The sequence below is a fragment of the Megascapheus bottae genome, unplaced genomic scaffold (genome assembly GCF_031878675.1).
Source record: "Megascapheus bottae isolate mThoBot1 unplaced genomic scaffold, mThoBot2.hap1 HAP1_SCAFFOLD_128, whole genome shotgun sequence".
NCBI lineage: Eukaryota > Metazoa > Chordata > Mammalia > Rodentia > Geomyidae > Megascapheus > Megascapheus bottae.
Window position 1 is genome coordinate 465,692 of NW_028327550.1, and position 6,000 is coordinate 471,691.

The 6,000-nt window shown below is 42.8% G+C and overlaps 1 long non-coding RNA gene across 1 annotated transcript in view; it reads left to right on the forward strand.

Moving 5' to 3' along the window:
• Nucleotides 1-5,359, forward strand: part of LOC150039692 (uncharacterized) — a 55,792-nt gene extending 50,433 nt beyond the window's left edge. The window contains exons 4-6 of the long non-coding RNA XR_016534265.1: nt 1,525-1,596; nt 2,300-2,478; nt 5,019-5,359. This is a non-coding gene — a long non-coding RNA (uncharacterized LOC150039692). The remainder of the gene's footprint in view (nt 1-1,524; nt 1,597-2,299; nt 2,479-5,018) is intronic.
• Nucleotides 5,360-6,000: the final 641 nt, after the last annotated feature.

Below are 6,000 nucleotides of genomic sequence, written 5' to 3' on the forward strand. Positions count from 1 at the left end.
ATGATCTTCCTGGTGTGATAATACACATTCTCATTCACACATTGCCTTGTGGATCCTTCTTGATGTTCTTCCCTTACGTGGAATGCCAGAAAACATACTGACCACCACAGGACAGGGTGGCCCAATGGCATTGTCTAGCATACACAATGCCCTGGGTTCAATTCCTTAGTACACAGAAAAAGCCAGAAGTGGTGTTGTGGCTCAAGTGGTAGAGAGCTAGCTTTGAGAAAGCTCAAGGACAGTGCCCAGGCTCTGAGTTTAAGCGCCAGGACTGGCAAAAAAAAAGGAAAAAACAACTGACCACATAGAAGGTACTTAACAAGTGTCTACTGGTTGGCCAAAGGACTGCCCACCCAGGCCTACCTGGCACTGGTCATTTTAGAGCTGTCTAAGGAATCGATTTTATTTCAAACAGGTTGTAAGATACTATTTTCTTTTCTTTTCCTTTTTACTCTTCCTTGACAATGAAGTGCCTTTGAAAGTTCCTAAGTGATAGATATTATCCTACAATCAAATGTTACCCTGCTGTTTGATATCTATTCAAATCCAGTCTGGGCTAACTCTCATGTGCCAGATGCTTGGGTTGAACTAAGTTTGCTGAATCTTCAAAACAACCCTGAAAAGGGGGGGGGGAAGAGAAGTGGCAGGGGAGGGGGAGGAAGGGGGAAATTCTATCGTCTGTTTTCCTAGATAAGGGAACTGAGGCACGTGCGTGAGTTTATTTGTTCACAACATGGTGGACCTGAACTTGAGCACATAAGTGAGTTCACCAGCTCATAAATGGCTGGGTAAAGGTTTCACCTCTGTTCTCTTTGCCCCAGAGCCTTGGCTCTGTCACCTCCATAGAAGCTCCTGGAAATGTCTTGGTGATAAACATCCAGATGACCATGGCTGTGATAACTTTGTACTGGCCAACACCTATCACCTTGCTCTATCCTATGTAGGTGTCCACCTCATCACTTAAAAGAACAACTTCATTTGCTCAGCAGAGCCTCTGTGAAGCAAAGTTCTTTTTTTTTTATCCTGAGGAAGAAGCCGAGACTAACAAGGTGGAGACTTGATCTCCACAGGGATGGGAGTTCAAGTCACAACCAGTGGCCTCTAGATCAGATGCCATCTACCTGGTTCGGAGTGGAGGCTCCAATCTCAGCGCACCACTCTCAGCTCAACCCATCCCATCCCTCCTCCACCCAGAAAGAACAAAAGGAAACCTTCCCTGGAAGCACCAAGCAAAGATGTCAGCATCCTGTGTCACCATAGCAACCAGCCCTCCTCCATCTCCTCAGGAGGAGGGGGGGGGAAGCAAAAGTCAAACTGAGCCTCCTGTGGAACATTCTGTGGGTAAACACCAGGACCAGTGTGTTTGGGCCTCTGTTTTCTCACGTCAATAGGGTGAATCATTCTTGGAACAGGGGCTGGGAAGCTGACCAGGTTCCTAAGTAGATAAGGTTAATAGTGCTCTTCCAGAGATGGCGGGGTCACTTTGAAAATTAATCCTGTTTTATTTTACTTTCTTTCCTCTAGAATGTGGGCTTATACATGAGCAGATTCAAAATCAGAGAAGAGAAGCCAACAGCAGTTCCTGGCAAGGGATCTGTAAGCATTACCACATCCCCTTTTAGGCTGACATCATCTTATTGCCCATCTCTTGGCAAGGTCTTGTCAACTTGAAGATTGGCAGATAGGAGAAAGAACACAGCAAGAAACCAAGGGATGTGAAAGCTTGGTGCCACTGTGTTCACAATGTCTAACCTGAGTCCTGGTGGAGGCCTTGCTCATTCCTAGTCTAGTTACAGACTGCAGCTATGAGCAATGATTTGGTTTGGGGCTCAGGGGTTGTTGGGGGGAGTGCTTTTGTTGCCAATATTTGATCTTGGTAGGAGAGGACGTGGAAGCTGAGGTTAGAAAGACAAGAAGCAGTAAGCTATAGGACCATGTAGAAAGAACATCTCAGACCAAAGTCATAAGCAGGTTCCAGGGTAATAACTACTCTCTCTGGATGGAAGTGGGTAGTGGGCTCTATAAGAGAAGTGTGGGGGTGGGGGGTATGGATAGGACATGGAAACTGTGGTGGAGGGGGGAGTGAACTAGGAATGTGATGGAAGTTTTATGCTAAATATTGTGTGAAGTCATTGGCAAATTCTAAGGCAAAGCAAAGGGAAGGGGCTATGTTATTCTCAGAGCCTGGCCTATATAACCAGTACTCAAACATGGGATGAATGAGCTGAGATAATGCACAGAAGTGTTTTTCAAGCAGTGAAGTATTGCAGAAAATTTTGAGATCACAAAACTATTGCAGACTTCTAGGTAGCAAGGAGGGAAAGCGAGAAGCATCTGATTCGTAGAACACCCCATCCCTGTGAAAATCACTCCGAGCCACATCAAGATGCAAAGCTGGCAAGAGCCCCACCCACACAGACTTCTGAAGAAATCACCAGCAAGGAATTCTTTCTTGTCCACCAGAGACAGAACAGGAAGGTGAAGAAGGGCAGGGCAGGGGGGTGGAGAGGGAAAGCCCTGAGAGCTGAGATCTGTGTGGCTCTGGTGTGGAGGAAGTAGGTTCTAATGAAGTACTGACTTCCCCACTGACCTCTTCTCCACAATGCAGCTGCTTTATTAGAGCCACTTGGTGGCTGGGATAGCCAGAGTTGTGACTGAAGAAGGAATGAACAGTGGGACCTTGTTGCAAAGAAGATGTGAGCTGGAAAGTGGGGGGAAGGGTAGTTCAGGATACAGGGTGTGCCACACACACACACACGCACGCACACACACACACACAGAGCAGCAGTTTGGAGCAGTAGAAATTTTGTCCTTTGGCTCATGTTGAATGTGCTGTTTGGAAATGCCATGCTAAGGAATCCATGGTTGTAACAAATTCATGGATACATTTTCACTTTCATGTCAGGGAGACAAAGAGCTGGACTCTGCCCACGCTTAGCTATAGCCGGCAGGTTTCAGCACTCTGGACAGCAGCCAGGCGGGTTCATCAGCCCTCCCTTAGGTGGTGATGAAGATTCACCAAGACTCCCAGGCTCAATGGGGAAAGCCAGGAAAACCCACCCATAGTGTCAATTGGCAAACATCAAGCCTTGCCTGACCCTGTTTCCATTTCCAAGAGAATTAAAGAGGAATTAAAATCCAACAATCTGGGATATAGGAAAATAATTTCTTACCGTACTTGAAATGTGCCGTTGCACTAAAATTACATGGAAAGTGCACATATTTTCAAAAGATTTATGATGAGAAAGAGGAGGAAAAACTCTAAAAAGCAGTTGGTAGGCTGTCAATAAAACTCAAAGAAACATGAACTTGTTGAGAAGTGGTTAAATACATGGAACTACCTTCATATGGTAGAATACTATGCAGTCATTAAAACTGTTTCCAAAAACTCAACAATGACCTGGAGAAACACTTCAAGTACCAATTTTGAAAATGAGGGCTTTTAAAAAACAATATATAATGCAGAATCTCAATCTATGCATGAATGTTCACAATAGCTTAATTCCTTCCTTTCTTCTCTCTTTCCTTCCCTTTCCTCTTCTCCCCTTTCTCCACCATCCCTCTTCACCTCCCTTCTCCCCTCTCTCCTCCTCCCTTCAGCCCCTCCCATTTTCTCTAGGGTTTGAACTCAGGGCCTTTCAATATGCTATGCAAATGGCATACTACTTGAACCATGCCCTTTTTTTGTTGTTGTTTTTAAGATAAGGGCTCACTTTTTTTGCCATCTTTCTATCTATACTTCCCAGGTTGACAAATGTGTACCACCATTACTATCTTTGTCAAGACGATGTCTTAAACTTCCTGCAGGGCCAGCATTGAACTATATATAATCTTCCCAACCGATGCCTATTGAGTAGCTAGATAGTGGGCAGCAGACCCTACACTAGACTATCAGCTTTGTACATGCTGTATGATTCTGTTTATATACCTTTTTGAAAATTATAGTTACATATGCACTTATGGGGTACAAAATGGTATGAGCGTTGGATGACTAAGTCAAGCTAATTAATAGAGGAGTTGTCTCAAAAGTGTTCAGGGAGTTTTTGTGAGAGCATTTGCAAATGTACTCTCAGTGATCTGGAAATATACCTATGCTCAAGTATTAGCTATTTCACCAGGTTCTGTAACAGATCTCCAAAATGAATAATAAATAATTCATGCTTACTCCTTCTGTCTAACCAAGGCTTTATGCCTTATGATTGGCCAATGGCAAGACTAAAGAGAAGCAAATTGGAGTGTTCCAGAGCCTGCAGATGGAGTAGAGGTTGTGAGGACTGGGGCAACACCAGGGTGTTGATTTCTGTATTTGGGTTTTGTCTGGCCCATGCCTGTATGTGTCAGATAAAACTACAGATAATCTCTCTCTCTCTCTCTCTCTCTCTCTCTCTCTCTCTCTCTCTCTCTCTCTCTCTCTCTCTCTCTCTCTCTCTCTCTTCCTCTCTCCCTCTCTCTGTCTCTCTTTTTCTCCCACCCCCTGTTTCTTTCTCTCTCTCTCTCTCTCTCTCTCTCTCTCTCTCTCTCTCTCTCTCTCTCTCTCTCTCTCTTCTCTCTCACACACACACACACACACACACACACACACACACACACACACACACTTCCATGCACCAAGGAGCTCATGCTAAATGATGGTCAATGCTCAATCAATCAAATCTGTGACCAGGGAAACCTTATTTTACACAACCAATGTAAATTTCTTGGTGTTGAGGTTGTGTCAAGGTTATATTCAATGGCACAGTGAAAAAACTGAGCCAAGGGCACGAGAGAAGTCTTTTTTTTTCTTTTTTTCAAACTTCTTACAAGCCTATAATTGTTTCAAAGTTAAAAGTTAAGGGTAGCAGTACATGCTAAAGACACCTCAGTTTTGCTTTAAAAGATTAAAGAAAAAGAAATGCAAATTTTAGCTGAAAGGAAACATTTCATTATATTAACTGTGATGGGGATTTTTTTGAGAGTTAATGGAATAATGGTCATTTACATATTCTTTCTTACCCATATTTTCTTTTCTAATTTTCTAGGGTAAATATATATCACTGTGGGAATCCCAGAGGGATTGAGGAATATTTGATGGAGGAAAATAAATACATGCCAGGCAATAAAAACATATAACTATTATTTGTTTAAAAAGAGACTGACTAAAAATGTATAAAAGGCAGAGAAGAAAAAACACTGGAAATACAAAAATTTAAGAGCAAAATGGAATTATCCGTTAAACACAATGGGAAACCATGGGGTCTAAAACCAATGCTGTGCAGGACCAATGCAAAAACCTTGCTCAGAAGACAGTCAAAGAACAATGACACAAAATCATCATCAATAAAACAGAAGATGTGGGGAACCAAATTTAGAGATTCAGCATGCCGCCAACTGGTGTTTCTAAAAAGCAACCCTTTAAAAAAATAGGACAAAATCAGAGAGATAAAATGGAAAAATACCTTCCACATTTCTGGATGACCCAAATTCATCATTTGAATAGAGACCATGAATGCCACTCGTTAGAAATAATCCCATAACTGTTCTAGAATTTCAAGGGCAAATTCAAAAGTTTGTTCCACATAGCTGGGTGTAGCAAGCTACAACAAGACAGCACACAACAAGATGGCTTACCTAGAAAGACTAAAATGCCACACTGGGCTCACACTTTTCTCCTACAGCATTAAGTTTGAGGAGGGAGGGTTTATTTTTCTTCTCACCCACTGCATTTCTAAGTGGCTCATGACAACCACCTCGACCCAGCCACCTCGATAACCAGCAGTAAAATTTATTAAATAAAACCACTGCTCATTACTGATTAAATCAGCACAAAACCCACTTGCCTCAGTATAACTTTATAATATCTCCAAACAGTGGCTATCAGCATAGGAATAGATGGTCTTAGCCCCTGTTATCATGCACAGTATGGCTATTTTGCTCAACTTGAAGGGTTCTGCTAAATAAGGGACTAAGAAGAAAATGACCCTTGCTTCTCTGAGATGTAACTGCCTCCTTAGAGAGCAAAGG